Source organism: Calidris pugnax, unplaced genomic scaffold (assembly GCF_001431845.1).
Source record: "Calidris pugnax isolate Ruff unplaced genomic scaffold, ASM143184v1 scaffold171, whole genome shotgun sequence".
Classification (NCBI taxonomy): domain Eukaryota; kingdom Metazoa; phylum Chordata; class Aves; order Charadriiformes; family Scolopacidae; genus Calidris; species Calidris pugnax.
This window is the reverse complement of record NW_015091064.1, coordinates 5,946,983-5,969,334: the sequence shown is the minus strand read 5'-3', so window position 1 is coordinate 5,969,334 and position 22,352 is coordinate 5,946,983.

The following is a 22,352-nucleotide window of genomic DNA, read 5'->3' as shown; positions in this document are numbered from 1 at the left end:
ATTGATACTACAGTTAGTAGCAACAGTAGCGATCTCTTTATAATATTGAAAAAAATTAAAATATGATCACATAAAAATATTCTAGCCTTTTTTTTTCCTCTACCCTGTCACATCTAATCTGCACCAAAGTTTGGCTATCCAAAAGGAAAGCTAAAAATGGCAGAATTTTTGCAAGCATTAGCAATCCAGAACAACATAGCTTTTAGGGATGATCAGTTCCAGCAATGCTTCCTTGAAGGCACAGTACTAGCAGCTCAGCAGCTTGGTTTTTTGATTGATTTTTGTTTTCTTTTCTTTAATTATACTGGCAAAATAAGGATTCACATGTACTTGTACATATAGATAATTTTTTATGTAGGTAAAATAGACCTTTACTGGAAAAAATTGCAAATGAGTTTCTAGATGTTAGGTAGGAGAGGCAAAGCTGAAATACAGCTTGCCTTTATTATCTTTTGTTGGAAGTAGCCAGGACCTCCTAGAGTGAAACAGTTAGTTAAACATTAGCCATTCAGGTTCTAAGGACAGTTTAAAAATATCCTGACTGTAATAACTGATGAAGCAAGAACACGTTTCATCTGTATTAGTTGACATGTTGCATAACAGATGTTAAAGCTGAGCATAAAGCCAATACTTCATTTTCAGAGGCAACTGGAATCACCACTTTTTAATTAAAGGTTTATCTGTTAAACTACTTACTCTGAATACTTCTCTCAGTTTCAGGGTATTTTGGTTCTCACATGGTAAATGCATTATACATAATTTTCCTCTTTTTCTATACCAGTTCTATTTGAAAATATCGTTTTAAGTTCTTGTCAAAAAACTAGACTCTTCCACTTAAAGAGCTATCGATTCTTCTCCTGTCTTGTTCTGTCAAGTGTGCTGAAAATCTTGGAAGTTTATAATGATTTACCTGTAAAAGTTAGTTCAATCTGTGCAGAGAATTAAATACTCTAAATACATAATCTCCTCCTCCTTCTTTTTAACAGCAGATTCCAGTGTATGACTAGGCTAAAAAAAGAAGGGAAGATAAAAGAGAGAGCAAAATTTTACTGGAGTCTTTCTTGTTTTCCCTTGTAGAACATTCCTCAACCTTATTCTTTCTTTGTGCAAGAAATCATCTTCTACCTAGACACAAGGAAGAAGAATAGCAATTTCTGAAAACTTGTCATAAGTTTCTAGGTGGGACTTGAAATTTAGTTTTATGTGAATTATCTTCATAAAAAGATCAACAAGGGGCAAACGGCTGGGTTGGGGGCATATTGGTTTGAGGAGGAGAAAAGTAATGTTCCTGAAAACTTAAACTGCCTTTAAGGACTCCAGTCACTTTTAGCTTCTTTGATGTTTTCTTTCCAGGAAAAGTGTCTATAAAGAGAACTTATATACCATGAGGATTTGAATGAGCTACTCCTAGTAAACACTTCTGCAGGACTTCATATGCTGTTTCACCTGAGTTGCAGCATTTGTCATCAGAAGGAGGTTGATTTTAGAGGTGGAAAGAGTGATTCCATAATGTAAGACACTTGTGAAAATTCCCATTGTATCTGGATCAAATATGTGTCATTTTGGATCCTGTATGAATAGCACTAGAATTCTTCTACTATGTGAATTACTAAAAAACAAATAAAAAATTAGGGGGTTTCAGAAGACTGTCAGTAAAAATAAGGAGTAAATTACTTTGTGTGTGTTTAACCCAATTTTATACTTGAAGTCTACACCTTTCTTTGTAATGCTACAAAGACTCAGTTGAAATCATTGTAGAAGTCCACATTTCAGGGTTGTTGTCAAGTGAGTTGGGTTTGGGGTTTTTTCAGAGCAAATACTCCAAGCATGCTGCTTCTGTCTCTGTGCTGACGCTAGTTCCACACAAATAACTTAGTGTCTTTCTGCTTTACTTTTGATCTGAAGAGATGTTTTATGCTGAAAGATGCTGACTTCCTTTCTCGGTAATCATGGTGGAGCAGGTGTTTCTTCTTCCCACGGATTGCAGGTGTTCTCCTGGGTAGCTTTCTGAAGTCGTTTTGATGTGTCCCTGACTGAGGTTCAGACAGTCAAAGTGAGTAATTTTGCAGTAGACTCTGTTATAACTGGGCTGGACTATACTGTTCCTTGCTTAAGCTTGTGTGGATAAAATCACTTATACTGTTACCAGGCTTAATATTTTTTTTAATATTGCCAAAGATCCTTACTTAAGATACTGTCCCCAAATAATGTCAGTTCACACTTTCCGAATGGCTTTAATGTGGCAGTGATTTTTACCCTCTATCTCTACACAGAGAATTAAAGGAGTTTAAAGGCATTAGCCCAGACTTAGTACTTTCTATTGAAAGTCCAGAAAGTGTGAAGGTGGAGCTGAGCAGAAAATAGCCCTTTAACTTAGATTATGACGAAACATTGTGAGACAGTAATTTTATTTCTCATTTCTCAACCTTTTTACTATTCCCCATATCTATAAGAGGATATACATTTACCGTGTACTGATTATTGTTTCACAGGGTACAGTATTAAGCATACTTCTAAACACACAAGAAAAAAATTAAAAGTCTTATAAAAGAGCAATTTAACACAATTTACCCTTTGTAGATCTTTCCTGGGTTGTAAATCTTTATGACAAGAGATGCACTTCCATTATATTATTATTAAAAAGGTATTTACCTGGCAACATACATTAAAGAAAGAGTATGTGACAGTATAAGATGTAATGGGGAATGTAACTTTATTTTGGGGGATTGGTGCAAATATTTATAAAATCTAAAGCCATGAAGGAGGTTAAGCAAATGATAAATAGATGCTGGTAGACCTTTAAAATTAAAATCTTATGTTCTTTTGGAGTGGCATGTATTGTTGTATTTGGATTATTTAATAAAATGGAAAAAATTCCTTGTACATGTAGTATTTATATTTTCAAATACCTCATACAAGTATTAAAAGTTTTGGAAGGAACAGCAAAATACAGTTCATCCTTCAGCAAATGTGACCAAAAATTAAAAACTTAATCAGGACACAAATGTATAGGCAAATTTAATACTGCTTGGTTTTGACTTCAGAGCATTGCATTTGAGAAGTTTGTGGTTGTATAACAGATTGTGTTACACAGTCTGGTCAGCTGACTTCTCCATTTCTCTTTTCTCCTCTCCCTAGCAATCCAAACTGCAGAAGATCTAGTCTCAAGTCTTCTCAATTTTAACCTGTTTCTCACTTCCCCCAAAACTCTAACACCTTTGAGGCTAACTGCAGCTGAGGCCTCCTGGAGATCCACAAGCTAGGGTGCTTGTAGCTTATTTTGCTTCCTGACCTAGTTGGGTAGGTGTTTTCTGATCATACATACCAAGCTAGTCCCTATGAACGCACAAGGAAGAGGAAGTGGTGTTAGCTCCTCTTTAACTGTAAGGTGAGAAAAAAGTAGGACAATCATCTGAGATGCTGGACATATAGAATAAGATGCAGTGGCTTTCTGCAGGTGATCTTGCTATCTTCTTCAGGGTGACTGAAATTTCTCTCTAGACATTATTGATTGTATAATAAGCTTAGAAGCCTTTTCACATGTAGACATCTGAACCACGAGAATTTGGAACTGCATTACCATCCCAGCTTTTGCATGTTTTATAGGCTCCAGAGCAGAGCTGAGTGTCACCCTTTGTCCTACTATAGCTGTCCTAACAAGGCAATTTTGAGTCCTCTTTGTTACTATCCAGTCTTTTTTGCTTCAGTGAATATTTAGCTCTTCAACCCAAGGTGAAAGAACTTCAAAATGACCTATTGAGAGAAGTGTTCCCCTTTCCCAGCTTCCCTATTTTTCTTGAACAAAAATGCAGTCTTCCATGAGAGCCTGGGGTAGAAAAAAACTTAACCTAGACACCTGGCATAATAGAGATAAAAAAGAGGATAATCTTTCCTTTGGGAAATCTTCTACATGAAGTCCGATCTAGCTAGCATTATCTAAACTTACTTTTTGGGCTGGACCTAGCAGGAACAATAAGTAGAGAATAGGTGATGTACTGCTAAGAACTTGAGCAATCCCAGCCACAGAAACAGATTTGAAGGTATCTTGGATACAACACCACAAAGGTGCTTCCTACACTTCATTTTTTCAACTGCAAAAGCCATCATTTGAGCAGATTGGCAGGGAGTTGGGAGGAGGTTGGGAGGAGGAACAAGAGTTAGCTTTTTGTTGGTTGTGTGGGCTATTTTGTTGTAAAGGTTGTAGCTAGTACAGTGGAATTTTTGTGATTTCTTTTTTCTTTTTTTTTTTTTTTTTTTTTTTTTTTTTTGGGAGAGGTGTCTCTTTTCTCCATTATTCAAAGAAAGTTTAATGTTGTCAACAGCTGCCAAACTACATATAACTATTACAATGGATGAATCCATTATTGATTTGGATAATGCTTTTCACAGCACACGGATCAGAAGCAGACTTGATACACATAAGAAATATGCAGATTTTTCTTTTACTTGTGAGGTTAAATCCATCTTTCCAGTACTGAGTTTCTTCACTTCTTCACAGCACACTAGTTTAAGGTCAATTGTAATACCACTCATTCTGTTCTGTGTCTGCCACATGTTGGCACAGATTTTTCTGGTCAGACAGTCAGGTTCTGGTAATAGCAATTTGTCACCACTGGTTTTCTTAAATTAAGCCAACATACCTAAAAAGCTGGTGGCTGGCTGTTTATGTTCAACTACTCAATGAGTCTTCAGAAGAAAAATAAAGACCTTTAAGACCTTTTTTTAAAGAGATCTTTTCTATACAAATGTGATCTGGGGACAGAGCCAAGACTCGCGCATGGATTCTGCCATTGACATCTTTACCTCCACTGCCCTCCCCATTGAGATTGCATGTAGCATGGGAAGTCATGTTGCCTCCAGATTTTGTAAGAAACATGCATTAGTAATAGAGAAGTATAGAAAATCCAGCCTATGACTCTTGAACTGATAGTCCTGTCACAGCTGAAGTACCAGAGTCATTTTTATCTTTCTGTACTCCATGGGGTTATTTTGGGTTTCCACTGCTGTAGAGAGAATCTGGGTCACAGCTCAGCCATCTGTCTGTAGACGACTTTTCCTCAGAAATGCTTTCTGTCTCATTTTAGTCTGTACCTATGATCTGAAAGGCAGGTAGATCTGGGTAGGATATTTCCACAAAGCATGTTTTCATTCGAAAATGCTGATGAGTTGAAACTGAAACTTTTTGTGGCCATCTGTTTTGACAAATGTTTGTTGAGATTATTCCTTTGCTTTAAGATGATGTTTCTTGAGGTTTCTTTTCAAATCTGGCTATTCCACAGTAGCCTAGTGGTTACAATGCTTCCCTGAGGCCAGGGACACTTACTGTCAGATCCCTACTTGATGTGATTTGAAGCACAGATGTGAGCTCAGGTTAGATGAGGAGACTTCATAAGCTACTTTCAAAACCTTGAAAGAGTTACAGCTTGATGGAAAGGATTATTTTCCACGAGTGTGACATTTTTGTGCAACCAGTCCCCAAAGTAGCCTTGTAGTGTGGTGATAAATTCCCACTCTTGAGAACCTAACAGCAAGAAGATGGAGCAAACTCAAAAAACAATAAGTATTTCTGCTCTCCCCCTAGGACAGAGTAGTTTGTGGGTGTTGCTTCATTATTATTGCAAGTTAAGTCTAAAGGTTACATATCCCGATTTCTTCTTCAAAGATAAAGGTCAAACAACACGTTACAGAATTTGGAAACTAGTTTACAGACTAAAATCAATAGATTCGTAGGTCCAATCCAAGCTGTTAATCCAGGAGCTCTATCAGGAGTGTTGATCACAAATGAAGTCGAGGGTGTCTGTGTTGTTCTGGCAGTCATTCTCCCCAGCTGTCCAGGGCTTCTCAGAGATGAGTTTTGCTTTGGTTCGAGGCTCCAAGTAATGCTTCTGCTTTGGCAGCACCATCCTAGATGGTAAATAGAAGATCTCTGTGAGGGCTTTATGTATGCCATGGAGGTTCTTTAGACACGCTTTGAAATTTCTTTTTTCCCAATTAACAAAGAGATATTCTGTTTCAATGGATAGGACTTTGGCTATTTGACATCTATGATTGCAACTGGAATTTTCATAAGTTTATTCATGAAGGGGTCCTCGAGTCCGAAAATGTTCTGAAGTATTGCTTCCTCATTTCTGCTAACTCCTTTTCCTAGAAGTAGATTCAAATAGAGTCTTAAACTTTCTCAGTATCACTTTGCATACCAAATGCCCTAAAGAGTTCTTTTGTTTTCCTGTAGCAGTTTATATTTTCATTCACTTCTCCAAGACAGCATGATTTGTAACTTGAACCTCTTCATACTTGCACAATAACATGCAATTTGCCATATAATAGAAACCATTCTCTGGTTTCTGCAGAGCATCTCCAACCTGTTTCACAATTGAAGTTATGTTAAAGACTTTCTATGCCCCTATGGCCCCTATGGGGGCCACCCCATAGGCTGTCAAGGTGACATACACAACTGATTTGACTCTTGGAATGCCTCTATTTTCCGTTTTTCACAGAAATAATATCAGCACTAACATTCAGTTAACCTCAGTAATGGACAGACATTCCTACAATATTTCCTTAGAATTGTCTGCCTAAGGTGAGTTAGTGCTCCTTTCCAAGCAAGTCTGAAGATCACAATCGCCTGACAGTTTTGCAAAACAGTATTGACTTTGCACTGCCTGTCTTAAAATTACATCTCTTTTTATATAGTAGGATTTTATCTTCTATTTCAGTCTCGAGACATTTGGCAAGCTTATCTTTTAATCCTTGGAAAAGCAGGATTTTGTAATATTTCCTTTCTGATGTTAATTCCTGATGCTTTGGAAGGAAGTGTCAGAATCCCTGCAAAGGGTCAATTATATTGTAACTTCCCCAAAGCAAAGTTTCTTTACAACATCAGGCAGTAATTCCCTGGCATGTGTCCCAAAACATGAGGATTATATCTCTTACAAGCATGGCATTATCTGAAATCACCATAGATATAAGTTTTGGGTCATATGAACATGTAATCCTCTATATAAGACTTTAGTTTTGGGTAAGGCCATAGGAAGAACACTGTGATGGCCTGAAAACAAAGAGCAAAAGCATGCTGATCCCAAAACAATTCTGGAACTGCGGGAATCACAGGTTTTACACTGATCAAAATACACACCGAAGGACCTAAAACAAATGTTATACACTGTCAGGGAGGTTGCAGTCCCCTTAGAGCTGCTGCTGTCAACTGGAAAAAGAATGGTCATGAGTGGACCAAGGGTCCACCCAGAGCAGTTCCCTTGACCGTGACCAGGTCAAAGACATGGATAGTGAAATATACAAGAATAGGGCAAGAATGTAGTGATACTTCCCTAATTCACTTATTTCCTGTTTTGTGGAGGCTGGGGATTGAAGCAGTGTAAACCATCACACAATATTGTGTGCCCAGAGATTTGCACAACATAACCATGTGTTTTATGGGAGGAAGAGACCTCCATTTGTCTGGGGATTTGTGAACTTTTACCTGAACAGTAGCTGAAATATGAAATTTTAAAGGAATTTATCATTCTGTGATAAAAAGGATTCTGTGTAAAGGATTCTATCATTCTGTGATTCTGTGATTTGTTCATTCTGTGAAACTTCAGGATTGTGTGTGTGTGTTTTGTGATGGTGGGTGCCAGTGGAATCCTGATGGCAGAGTAAATATTTTCTTTCATTTTTCTTTGAAAAAACAGTGAGGTTGTTTGTTGTTAATGGAAACCCCTGGTATATCACACATTTGGAGAAATAGTCAGAGCTTAAATTTGGCTTAGCGTGACATTATGCTTTGTATTTGAATTCAGCCTACACATATTAATGGTACTCTGGAGGAACTGCAGCAGGTAACGGAAGAAAAGGTGGGCAGATTTTGGTCTTCATTTCTCCTCAGCATTCACCATTTCTATTTAAAAATATCATGGGTTCAACCAATGACAGAAAGTGTAATAACTTTGTCAGCAAGTATAAAAAACCTTAAAAAATATCAGATAATGACTATGCATCAATCTTTTCTGGTAGAAGATTTTTGTGATGCAGAGAATGATGAGGTTCTTGCTCTTTTTATTTTGAGATCTATGCAGTATTTTGCCATTTAGCCAGCAGGGATTTTTTATTCCTGCTTTATAATCTGTGTTGTTACCACAAATATTCAAGCTAGCTGGAAATATCCTGTGCCGCTACACTACGGTGCTGGGTTAAGGTTGTGGCTACCAATATATACATGTCTCTGCCTATATTATGTCCTAAGTGCTCAGCACTAGCAACTTCCCCTTCTAATCTTGCCTGGGGTCTGTGACATGAATATTAAAAACAAACAAGCAAACAAACAAAACCCCTAAACAATTAAAAAAAGACAAAATTAATTCAAATTTTCAGGATAAACCTGTTTTAATGAATTAGAGCAGTCTTTAGCTTGGGCTAATCTGAAAAGATTACAGAGGGAATCACAAACTGGTCCTGCAAATCTGCAAGACTCAGCAGAGGGTGGGGAAGGCTCTTTGTGTCACGCTGCCCATAGGATTTTTGCTCGATTGTTTTCCCACCGCTGCGATTTGGGGGTTAGGGTGCTGCGTTGTGCCCGCGCTGCCATCACCTCCGGACACAGCACCCCGCAAGCAGGCAGTCTCACGCTGAGGGCTATCCGGATGAGCGCAGCCATAACCTCATCCAAGAGGAAGGGGTGTAGTCCGACGTACACGTCCCTTTGCCTGCAAATGGCTCTGCCACCCCATTGTTTCCAGTGTCTCGGTGGAAGTGGATCAGGAAACTTATCTAAGGCCATCCCCACCCTTTCATTGGCAGCAGTTGTTTAAAACGCACCACATTTCCCTCCCTTTTCCCTCCTCCCCTCCACTCCGATTTAGAGCTAGCAACCCCAGTTTTTCCTGCAGCACTCCGCTTACAGTGTCCCACATTTGGTGTCAAGAAATCTCATTTTAATTCCTCAAGCAGTATCTGTTTCCTTCGCTTGGGGCTCATGACAGGTGCCCCTTTGTTCTTTGATTTGATATTATCTCAAATAGCCTTGGAGCTTCAGCCAGGCTAAAAAACTTGCACTAGCAGCAAACTGCCCAAATTAGCATTTTTGCTAATTCCAGAGAAACGCAAAGTTGCTGAAGCCCTGCCAGGAACCTGTCAAGCTAATTTGCAGTGGGAGAAGTGGATGTGGTGTGAGGAAAAGGTTCAACTGAATGTGGCACAGAAAATGGCCTTTATAGAATTTCTTATTCCTCCTTTTAAAGATAGAATCATGAATTTGAAAGTCAGTTGAAGTAATTTAAGGTAGATTTTTTTTCTAACATGAACGAAAATCTTGCATTTTTCTGAGATTACTTTTAAGTGTAATTTCCCTCCAGTAAGTTATTAAACTGTTAATATTTTGTCTGTAAAGCATTTAAAATGCTCAATATTCTTGGGCTTTTTAATCTCAGTAATTTCACAATTTTTTCTGCAGCTTTATAGTTTCTCACTTTTCAACAATGTAGTTCTGCTATATTAACTTGTCTGTGCTCTGAAGCACAGAACTGTTGGGGGGGTTTTCTGTCTGTCTTGCTAAATATATAGTTAAATATGATTTCTTCTACTCTCTGCTTGATTTGAGTTTCATTTCTTGCCTTGTCTGAAAAATATATGCCCAACTCTTATCTTGATAACTACCTGGCTATTGTTCTAGGCAAGAACAAGTAAGTGGAGTCCTTGATTTTACCTTCCTGTCCTCTGTCTTTGCAACATATCTGGAAAACACAGATGAAGCAAAGGGTTATATAAACAGTAGATGAGCCATTGCAGGGTGGGTCATATTTTACAAGTGGAGTAGCTCACTCAGGAGTGAAGTACTATGTGCCAGGAGCAAGGAGGAATTGAGGAAAGAACTGTACATCTGAGTCACAGAGTCACTCCCAGGGTAGTGTGCTTCGTGCCCCACCTTTGCTGGAGGCATAAAGTTTCAACCCAATCCCTTATAATTTTCATTAGCAATATCATTGAATGTTCATTACTCATTTTGAGTAATGAACTATGTTATGCAAGCTTTGGTTACCAATGCCTTGCCATGGTATTCAAGAATGCAGAAGCAAATTGTCTCATGAACAAGATTGAACATTTTTAGTGAGAGAAAATCAAGGAAGGGGATAAAATTTCTCTTAATAAAACTGCTTCCTTTTTGTACATTGCCAGACTTCTGCATTCCCTTGCTACACTGTATGTCTTACTGCGGTCTGTGTGAAGGATAAACTAGCAAATCAGTGTATTTTAGGTAGGGAAAAAATTTAAAATACAGGGCCATGGCAGGGGGAAAGTGGGAGAACTTCAAACTGTGATGCTTTCCAAATTAAGGGTTTGCATTCTGGCTAGGGCTTGTTTCTAGTTGGAGTGGACTCCTAGAACCACTCAGTAAAAAGTGGTAAAACCAGGTCTGAGCTCAGGTCTCCAGCTCCCAGTCTTCCTCTTGCTTCATTCATTACCTCCACTGCCAGAAAAAAAGGTTGCAGAAACAAAGGATGAAGCTATATATGATGGTATGCTGTGTGTCACAGGGATAACTTCTCTCATAGTTTGCAAACCAGTTTTGAAATGAAAAAGAAAAAATAAGGATGTAAGATTCAGTTATGGATTTTAGCTGAATATGTGTTACTATTGCCTGCTATTTCTATTATTTTGTAGTATAAAGGCTGGGCAGTCTCTCCCTCTTTGATGTTACTCTATTAAGCAACCTGATCTAACTTTGAAGGTAGTTCTGCTTTGAGCAGAAGGTTGGACTAGGTGACCTCCAGAAGTCCCTTCCAACCTATTTTTTTTATATGACTTTATCAGCCCTTCCAGAAACTCTATTATCTGACACCCTGACACACTGATGCGGACATCCCTCTGTCCTCCCACCCTCACCTCTCAGCAGAAAACCAACTCTCACTTTTTCAGCCAGACCTCTGTTCTGGCTGGAGTCCAGGTGATGCAGGTACATGGCAATCAGAGCCAGAGAGACCGGTGTGGTCTCTCAGTATCCTGTGCCCAGTACCTGCACTGAATTCACAACATAGGGTGGCTTATGCCTCTCCCTGGCAAAGTGCTCAGCAACATGGTTTTTGCAGCATTCCTTGCATACTCAAATATCTGTGCATCAGTACTTTGTTGAACTGAGACTTAGCATAGAGGATAAATAAGTTATATGTCCCTCTTTGCTAGTGCATTGGTGAAGATGACATTGGTATAAGAGAAAACAGGATGAAAGCTCAGGTTATGGGCATACTGAGATCTTTGATAGGCATTGAGGGCATCACTTTTGAACAGAATAAATAGTCCATGTTTTAGAGATGCCAAGGCTAAATCTGAGACTCAAATTTTAGCAGATTAATATTTTTCATTCATTACCTCCACTGCCAGAAAAAAAGAACCCTGACACATTCTTCTATTTGTTTCCTAAAAGTTCCATGCTTCTGTGAGCTGACTCCCCAGATCTGACAACTGCCATCACTAGCACCTACAGTGGTTGCTTTGCCCCTAAGCCACATTTTGGGATATAAACTCTGTGACACTTATACTCCCTCCTCGACTTATTTGAGACATAGATAGGTTGAAACAGTGCACTACATGAGTTATCCCAGAAAAACTTTTAGAAAAGACAAAGGGATAAAAAAGACACTTAGCTTGACAGAACTTAAGCCGGTGAAGAAAGAATAGCTAAAATCTAAAGCGTAATTCTGTGCATCAGTATTTCTCAGCTAGAATTTATCTGCTGTATTATGGATATAAAATTAGGCTTCAGTGTTCCTCAAATGACCCTGCCTGTGAATTCCTCGAGGCCAGGTCTGATGCTGGCCTGGGGAGCAGGCAGTCCAGCCTTTGCTATTCCTGTCAGCCATTGCCTTTAGCCAGCTCCTACTGAGCTTTCTGCCTCTTTGTGAGGGCTTGGGCTTGCTTCTGCCTTTCATTCACTCATTTACCTGCCTTTATCTTAAAGCTGATTTCCTGCTTCTCAACCAGTATCAGTGCAGTTAGGAGGAGTATCAGCTCCGGCATCCTGTGCCCTATCTTTTAGATAAAAATGCAGATGCTGTTTGTAGGATCACTCATTTTCAAATGTTGACTTCCTGCTTGTTTGGGTTTTTTTTCCTCTCCTAGAGTAAATAACGTTCATAATGTTTATCATAGAGTGTAGCATGCACGAGCTTTTACAATGTTTGTAAGACTGAGGGTTGCAATAGCAGCAATTAGTAATACTCTGTGCATTTCACTCCTGCACTTCTAGTGTGTTCTTCGCATTTGTCAGCAACTGCATGTGATGTCTTTAGACTCATTGTTAGTCTAGGTAACAAGCTCGTGGAGGAAAAACATACTCTGCTTGAATGGCCTCTGAAGATGCAGTGTTTTCACTGTCTAAGCAGCTGTTGCCTTTTGGGGGTTCTTTTATCATGGGGATGTTATTAAGTCAGCCTCTTCCTACCTCCACCATGCTCCCAGCTAAAAAATTAATAAAATCACTTCAAGAAGAAACAATTAGCTAGTACTTGATCTGCTGCAATGCCATAATAGTGCTAATAATGGTATTTGGTCTGGATGCCCATAGGAACACAATAAATTCCTTATCTTGTGCAGTTACAGGAGTTTTAATGTTATTGTTTTCACTTCATTCTCTTTTGCATAAAAAAGAAGACCAGAAAACCAAAACACATTTGGGCATTCTTGCAGTCTAATAAATGTGTGCACTTGTAGTGAAGATTTGTTTGGAATTCTGTAGAATGATAAATATTTTAACTTTTGTACCTCTAAAGCAACAGTAAAATTTTTAATAAGAATTCTTTGAAGAATTTTATTAGCAGAATTTAATTAGCATAAGTTACTGGTAAGGCAATTGCCCCTCTCATCCTCTGCTCCCAAAGGATGCAAACATGATGATCTGGACAGAGAGAAGATGATCGGACTAGCTGCTATCAATTGGCTCATTCAGGTAACATTGGAGAAAACATTAGTTTAAGACTCCTAAAATTAATAAGATTTTCACTAATTGCTTGATAATGAGAAAAAAAGAGTTGATTCACTTGAGAATCAGCACTGTGTTCAAACTCAAAATAATCAAATATACTGATTGGAATAGTAGTTGGAAAAATACCTTGAGATGATCTTGGTTTTCTTTTCAAAAGTGTACTAAGGTGGCAAACTTACTGAACTGGCAAAACTAAACCACGTGAAAATTTCTACTTCATCAACAGCTTGAAACATGGCTTGCCTTAATAAAGCGTGAAGTTTAAAAATAGTGACTTGTGTTTGTAACAACTCCCTGCTATGATGCCCCTTCTGCTTTTATTTTCAGCGTAGTCAGCTTCTGTAGCTTGGAGTTCTTTTGCTTTTGTACGGTACAGTTAATTTCTTTCTTAGAACATGCATAGCAGAAACCAGAGATTTAAATCTCCTCTTTCCTGCTGTGGCTAAACCACTCAAACAAATCAAAATGGGAGTACCATGTGTAAATAAGGAGAATAAAATCTTATAATGAATTATTAACTTAACTGGGTCATCACCTGTTGCGGTGATCCGGGTCTATGGGTTTCTTTTCATGGTCATTAATCTAGATCTTGTAGAACATCTCATTCCATTTCCTGCTCTGTCCAGTCTCTATTAAGAACATGACTATGCCTGGAAAGATTGAGAAAAATGCCGCTCTTTTAAAGAATCACAATAGCATACAGAGGGAGTCAATTATCCTCGGACAGGCACCGTTCAAATTCCCAGTAGCATTAGAAATGCCAAGAAAACCCCAGAAAGTTCAGCGGCTTTATTTGGCTTGGAAAAACACTCAGAAATTTGGCTTTTTATTTATCCCTGATCCCTACAGCATGCTTCATCCTAGCTGGAGCCTGACTGAAGTCACATTATGTTTCATTGATCAAGTATACCATTGGAGCCATATGCAGGCACGGGACTTCTAAATGCATTTCAGGCCTGGGCTTCAGGCACAGGGAGCTTTTCTACTGACTTCAGGGTTTTAGACTGGGCTCTGTTTGGGCTCTGATTGTCTGCCAAGTTAAAGTACAGTTCTCATAATATTTCCAGATCATCCTGTTACTAGGTGGGCAGAAAGAACCCCAAAAGAATAGTCTCTTGGAATTTGATTGGTCTTCTGGACTGGAAGCACAAGCAATCAAACAGAAAGAAAGGCTTGGAGAGGAGACAGTATATACATTTCAAGGCTGTGAACAGAGCCAGTTTCAGCTGACTACTGGCAAAATTCCACACGCCCTTCTTTTCTATAGACAGGTTTATCTGTTCCCATATGTTAGGCCCTGTTTCAGTTCCAGATTCATCCGCTTTCATTCTTTTGAGTGCATCTGTCCTGTTAGTCTCTGCCTTGGGAATTAGGCAGCATTAAAACTGTAGCTAGTTATTTCCATGATTTCTCACTCTTACGACGCGACAAACTCACTACAAAGCCTTTTCTGTGCCTTGCGTGTGTGGATCAAATGTGTGGAAGCCAAACCAAAGAGGCAGTGCATGTCCAAAAAGGACTTCTTGGCTTCCACAAGAGCTTATGACTTTTCAGAATGAAAGATTATTGAGTGTTTCCCAAAGCAACAGTTGTACAAATGGCTCCCGCACTGGGAGGAAGAATTATATGTACTAATTCCTGAACTGGTAGTCCACGCTTAAGCATCCTGGGGACAAATTAAAAACCCAGAGGGAAATACTTGTTAGCTTTCAGGACCATTGAAATGCTAAAATCTCTTCAGGGTTTTCAAAGTTTCTTCATTTATTATTTTATTATATCAGTTTGGTTTTCATAGACCACTTGTTGTCCTGAGGCAAGCATGCTCCTAACACTTTACCGACCTCCAGTACACATAAATTAACCCTTGATTTCAGCAGTACCCTACAAAACTGATGGATCAGAAAATGCTGAAGGTTAAAATATTTTTCTATACTAAGATTCTTTTTCTTCTGCCTCCACCTTGTAGTGTTGAACTATTCCTGAAAATTCACAGCCTTGGATAAGTATATAATAAAACTCGTGGAGAAATGGGGAAGGAGAGAAATTACCCACAGTTTCTTCCTTGTCAGCATTATGTCATCTGACATTTCAGCATTGTCAGCTCAAGTTTAGAGCTCTTCTCGAATGTCTGCCAATGTTTTTTCATCCCTGCATCAAAGGAATGCCAGGAGGAGTGCACTTTCTCAGACTTGCTTGAGCATCACCTGCATGATCTTTTATACAGCTCCATGGAGGAGCGTGTGCAGCTATCTAATCCTCTTCCATTTATCTTGGAGTAATACAGTATCTGATCCCACAACCTGTAGGACTATATCCTGCCATAAATAGGTCCTAATCTTGTATCCCTCCTTCCCATAGCAGGTTCTGTTGAAGTATAGAACTGCCATCAATGTGCATAGTTGATTTACCATCAGGTGGTCTGACGTATTTGTACTTTTGAATCATGAATGAACCTTAATTTTTCAGAACTTAAATATATCATCAGAAAATTAATAAAAGCAATTTTCTCCCTTTCACATCTGTATAATGAAATTCTCTTCAGTGTTGTACTCTCCCTACATATATAGATCCCATAACAAGGTCAGAAGTTGTCCAAAAGCTATGTAAAAGGAGTATGGTGCACATGCAGATTTACAGGACAGAGCATCTGCACTTTTCCCTCCAGATTAGCATTTCTGAGTTTTGAGTGTGCATTCCAGCTTTCAAATACTTGTGTAAAAACACAGATGACTCTCAAGAAGACACTGTTGTGAAGGATCTGATATGATTTTTATTTGAAATACATATAAATTATCCATCTACATCAGCAAAAATTGAACTGAACTATAAACACAAGGTTTATGTTTGTGTTCTACTAATTTGAATGAATACTAAAAAACAATAGCATGACATTAATTTCTGTAATCTGCAGAAATTGTTCATTCTTTACCTTTTTATTTCCATCCTGGCTTTGGCACTGTTATGACTGCAAAGAAGCAACACTGATGTGTAAACACAGCTGATACAAAATCCTAAACTATTAGTACTAAAGCTTTGCTTTTGCTACTTAATTCCTCTTAATAAAGGTATGTGCCCCCCACCTCCTACTCCCTCTTCCCTTTACACAACACTTTTTGTGTTCCTCAACCATAGGCAAACTTCTGCTACCCTTTTCACTTCCATTGCTAGGCTCTTTTAGTGTTTTTCTCCCCTTTCTACCATCTCTGAATATCTGGAAAAGAGTACCTGGGCTGCTGGGACATCTCCCTCAATGATGAAAAGCATCTCTGGGGGATCATGTAGGAGCAGATGACTGTGTAAGTGTACTGTGTAAACAGCTGAGGTCCCTTCTAGTCCTATTTTTCTGGGTTTTATTGAAGCTTAGTGCATTCAATGAATGTTCAAAGGGTCAAGGTTATTTATATAACCTCTTTTTATGAAAGAAAGATGAACACATTTGTTAAATGTGGTCAAATATGCCAGCTGTAAAATATGAAGTGTCACTTTTGACTGGTAAGTTTGTTAATGCAGCAGAAAAGCTGTAATTCATGGATCAGAGGCATAGCAGTTGTTTCTTCCTATTTCATTTAACTAACAAGGATTCTGTAAGTAGTATCAGTATTGGTTGAGATGCTTTCTAGTTGCTGTCCCCTATAATTTGATCTATAAATTATTACACAACTGTAATAGTCACAAGCGAATCCTGTGATTTGCAGGATTCTCAGGTAGGTTTTTATTCAGATGTGGACTGAATGCTTTAAATACAAGTACTGTACCTATGTCATTTAAAATATTGTTATATGATTTTTGTCAAAGAACTATAATGACAACATTTGATATAATTTAATATTATCATTATAAGCAAAATTTGCAATCAGATGGAGAGTGCAAAATATTTCTCTAAATATACCCAACTATTTCTCTTTGTTCTGTCATTCTAATTGCTTTTTATGTTTCCAAAAATGAACTGTGGTGGGTTAACCTTGGCTGGTTATTCTGCCACTCCCCCTCCTCAGCAGGACAGGGGAAGAAAATATGATGAAGAAAGCTCATGGGCTGAGATAAGGGCAGGGAAATCATTCACCAATTACCATTATAGGAAAACAGACTTGACACGTGGAAGATTAATTTAATTTTTTTCCAATTAGAAATAGACCAGCATGGTGATTAACAAAAACAAAACTAAAAAAACCTTCCCTCACATCCCCCTTTCTTTCTAGGCTCAAATTTATTCCTTTGTTCCTAGCTTACATCTCCTTCTCCCCTGCCCCAAGTGCCACAGGTGGATGAGGACAGCTGATTGCGGTCAGTTCACAACACTTCATCTCTGTCACTCCTTCCTTCCCACACTGTTCCCCTGCTCCAGTGTAGGGTCCCTCCCATGGGAGACAGTCCTTCATGAACTGCTCCAATGTGGGTCATTCCCATGGGGAATTCTTCAAGAACTTCTCCAGTGTACATACTCAAGTGTGCATCCTCTCCATGGAGTGCCGGAGTTTCCTTCAGGAACAAAAAGCTCCAGCGTAGGTCCCCTGTGGGGTCACCTGTCCTGCCAGAAGACCTCTCCATCGACTGCAGCTCCTGCCAGGAGCCTGCTCCAGTGTGGTATCTCCATGAGCTGCAGCTTCCTTCAGGACACATCCACTGCTCTGCAAAGTAGTTGTCTACAGGCTGCAGGGTGGATATCTGCCCCACTGTGGTCCTCCATAGGCTGCAGGAAAACAACCTGCCTCACCGTGGTCTTCACCTCAGGCTGCAGGGGAATCTCTGCCCCAGCACCTGGAGCACCTCCTTCCTCTCCTTCACTGACCTTGGTGTCAGCAAGCTTGTTTCTCTCACCGTTTTTCTCACTCCTCTCTCTGACAGAATTTTTACCCTTTCTTGAAAATATTATCACAGAGGTGCTACCAACATCACTGATTTGCTAAGCTTTGCCCAGTGATAGGTCTGTACTGGAGCTTTCTGGAACTGTCACTGTTCAACATGGAGACAGCACCTGGTCTATTCTCACAGAAGCCACCCCTGTAGCCCCCCTGCTACCAAAACGTTGCCATCTAAACTCAATACATAGACTTATGTGAAAGTTACACTTCTCCCATTATTCTCTGCAGATTCATCAAGAAAGTATGAAAGTTTAAATGCGTTTATCTGTTTCCAGGCAACTTACTGTTCTATAAGTGTTCCTCATTACTGATGCTGGCATTCCTTTTATTTCTGTGATGAAAATGGGTTGCAGATCTTTTGTCTTGTATGTTATATGATACTTTGTGCATTGCCTACTTAGAGTATTTTTCGTATTCTAAAAAGGCATTATAAGTTTTAGTCCTCTTCGTGTCTTCAAAAATTCATGTTGTCCTCCAGTGCATCAGTGGTTACTATAGGTTACAGCATGATTGTATTGCTAGTCTGTTTTTGCAGTGGTCAGAAAGGATTGTCAAACAAAAGATCATAGAACATTTTAGTCTATAATTCCCATCTTTTCTGACTACTGAAAAAAAGGGTAGACTGTGTAACTGTTAGGGTTGACTGCAAGAAAGACCCAGTGGATAAATGAACTTCAAGGACCTAGTGGTAATGAATCTGAGTCATGTTCTTTTTTGCTGTGTCTGGATTTCTTTGATCCCATTCTTTCTTAAAGAGAGAAGACTAGGGTGTGCTCTCTTTCTTTCTCTCTTTTTTCCCCTCAAAACTGTATATGTTAACATTGATGACAATGATGCTAGAAGATGGAGTTCTTTTGGAGGAAGCCCAGCATCCTCCAAATTTCCTCCTGCCTTGCAGCCTGAATAAAGACTAAAAACATGATGTTCTGCTCATTTTCCTCAGCACAACCACCAGAGAAATTTCCTCCTGCTGTGGTAGAAGATCAGACTAATATTTGCTAGTATGGCAGGAAGCTCTGATAACTGTTTCTGCCCACACCAAAAAAAAATTTGGAGTTTACACTTTTCTTCAAAGACACGTATTTCTACTTCAAGGGGTCTGCTTCATGCTTTAATCAAAATGCAGTATTTGGTAATTGATATATAATAAACATTGCAATCTCACAAGTATCACCAGACTTTGTGTGACCAATACATTCATGAGAGGTTTTGTCTCTTTCATTTAGTTAATCCTACACAGCACCCTGAGGATAATATGCACTTTTCCTGTAGACTGTAACATAGGGATAGATTCTTCTATTTGTTGTTTCGTATCTGATTAAATTGCACTGAGGAAGCTGATACTGTGCACACCAATAAAGTAAGGAGTTTTAGCTGAACAAGATTTCAGCACTTCCAGGACAGAGGACTATATATTGTGTAAAGTTCCTCTTTTCAGCCCCTCTGCTTTGTTCCTGAGTCCTGAGGTCCCTTACAAGGATACATTCATAGCCCATTCTTGGCTCTTTCCATCCTGGCTCTGGGAATGAACAATGTAGGAGCAGATAAAGCAAGACCAAAACCAGCCAACCCAAACCCCATTAATCTGTTTTCATACCATTTTTCACCTCATTATCTGCTTTTTACTATCTCTGTAGCCTTTTTTGAATCATGAAGAGGTAAATGCTACATCAAGGATAAGCATACTGAGTATCGGGAAACACCCTCCTGAGTAGGAGGAATGAAGCAATGCTGGGTAGACGGGAGGGCAGAGAAGAGCAGGCACCCACTGGTGATGGAGAGGGGAAGGAAGAGCTAAGGAACAGAAGTGTAAAAAAAGCTGGAGATGGGAGAGGAACAAGAACATATTATAGAAATTTGTTGCACAATATACCCAGTTTGCCCATCCCCTTGTTTGTTTCCTTCACCCCTACCTCATTTTCAGTAGTTAAAAGAGAAAAAAAAACAACAAACAGACATATTTGCTTGATTTGGAAGGCTGTCCTGATTGTTAACCATTTTTAAATTAGTATATACTTGTAACATTATTCTTACTGATGAGTGTCTAATTTCGGAAATACCTCCATTGATATCAGCAGCATTATCCAGGAAGTAAAGGGCCATTTGAGATGAGTAATTATATTACTGTCTTCTACCTTTCTTGCATTATTTCACTGGGCTCATTTCACGAGAATGCCTGCTCTGTCTCTTGCAAGCTTGCTTAAACCACATAACTCTATTACACTCTCCTCGTGTATCCCTATTTATAACAGTCTAAGTTTAGAAATATTTGATCACATATTAGCAGTTGTATAATGTGAGAAGCTGTTTGTATTTCTGTATCAGCAGATTAGGCATCAGCTATTTTCCTCTCATACATGGCACAGTAAGCTGCAGCGCTGCAGTACTTTGTCAGGAAATAGAGGAGATATGTTGGGTGTGCAACTGTAACTGCATCCAATGAAGAGATAAGAGTACTGGTTTAGGCTGTTGTACAGTGCACTTTCTGCTGGCAAACAGGTGTCCCTTTACATTCCAGACGAACTTGGAAATTATTTTACAAGTTCTCTTCATTATAAGTACTATGTAAGTTTGAGACAGATCATATAGAAATTTTGTTGTATTTATTTATTATGATTAGCATAATATAACAAGTAAATGTTGTAGTATTTGAAGCTCACTCCTCTGAAAAAAGATATCTGAGCATAATTGTCAATTTATCTTCCAAATTCTTTAATCTCACAGTGTTATGGGAAGAATATAGTTTGCAAGATGTAAGGGGAGGAAAGCTTTTGGGCTTGCATGTGTAGCTATTGCTCTCATTAGGTTTCAATGTGGAATCACTGGGCTTTGTTTGGCTGAATACATCTGACATTTTCCCTCTCATTTGAATGGAGATATGGTCAGACTCCAGTGATTACATACACTGCAGTAGAGGCAAAATAATTCAGTCTTCGATCTGCAGATTTCCGGAGGCAGCAAGGCAAGTAGAAACATTTTTCTTTCCTATTCTTGATCAGGCTTTTTATCAGCCATGTGGAACCACTTTTATTTGCTCAGCCACAGTTAGACTGAGGTACAGTTTAATAAGATCCATGTGTTAGAAGGATTTTTAAGCCAAGTACTAGAGACTCTTCTCATTCCATGCTAGAACACAATATAAATCCTGCACATATATATGCGCATATGCATACAGGTGTGCACATGCATACATGTCTATAGATACACATATATTTTTCAGTTGTTTAGAGATTGTTCCTCACAAACTTCAACACTTCAAAATTTCAGAAGTATTGCAACTAATTTCCTTCTCTTCTTCAAAGTAGTAAAGTTAGATACTAAATCTACACTATGCAATATGGGTGGAATTAAAACTTTTTCTGTTTAATGAGGAGATAATCAAGGACATATCATTATTATATTTAGAGATGGATTGGATACAGCAGTATTGTGAAAGTGTAAGGGAATTGGTGTTTCAAGACTGGATGCGGCTTCAAAACGTGAAATATGAATCTGCTTTCCTGAATTTATCCTAGGGGAAAAAAAATCAAGACCTGTAACTATTTTACCACGTCTCTGCAGTTCAGACAACAAGATGAAATGTGGTAAGAATAGAATCCTAAAAAGAATGAAATGGATTTTTTTTTATGGAGAAGAATCCTCTCAGTATTATTTCCAGGATTTTTCAGGACTGCTCCTATGTATAGGAGTAGTTTTGCGGTGGTGTTACAGCCTCTCAGTGGCGTCAGCCCAGTAAAGGACTGTATAATGAAGAGAAGAAGGAGGCCCATTGTTCTCAAAGGAAGGATGGTTTTCTGAGTTATATGAACAGAGTAACTGAGTGATTGCCTTGTTTCTTCTCTGCAAGAGAAGGCACAGCTGGAGATAGAGGTGCACATTCACAGCTTGTCTGCCTTGGTACAAAGGCTAAGAACAGCTTTACTAAGGGGACTAGCATAAACAATATCAGCAAATAATTACACTTGCTGTGAAATTACTGCAAGTCAATCCATAGTGAAGAAGTTCATCAGTACCCACTGTATCACCACCAAATGTGAAAAACAGTAGCTTTGAAAGCTAAGCCAATCCATAATTTTCTGAACAAGGAACTAGTTCATAGCTGAAAGAGGAATAAGTACCAAAGAAAACTGAATGGAAGTGGAGACAATTTACTGCTGTTGGCGTAGAGCTAGTGGAATTGCTATTTGTCAAGAATTGACCTTTTCCTCTTCAGTGGATCTGCTTCCATATTGACCTGTCTTAAAATCAAAGTAATTACTATCCACTGTGTTCTACCTTGGGATCAGAACTTATTCTGTTTGACATATATGTATTTCAACTGCTGTTCACAGGCTGGCAAGTAAACAAATTCACTTTTAGACTAGTTGACTCAGCTGTTTCACTGAAAGGAGATGAGGGATAAGAGTTTTTCCTCAAGTCTACTCTGCTTTTTTACTTACTGCAGAGTCTTTCTTGGTCAATTCTCTGGAAATTATATCAGAAACCAAATTAGAATTTAATAGCAACTTTCTATTAAA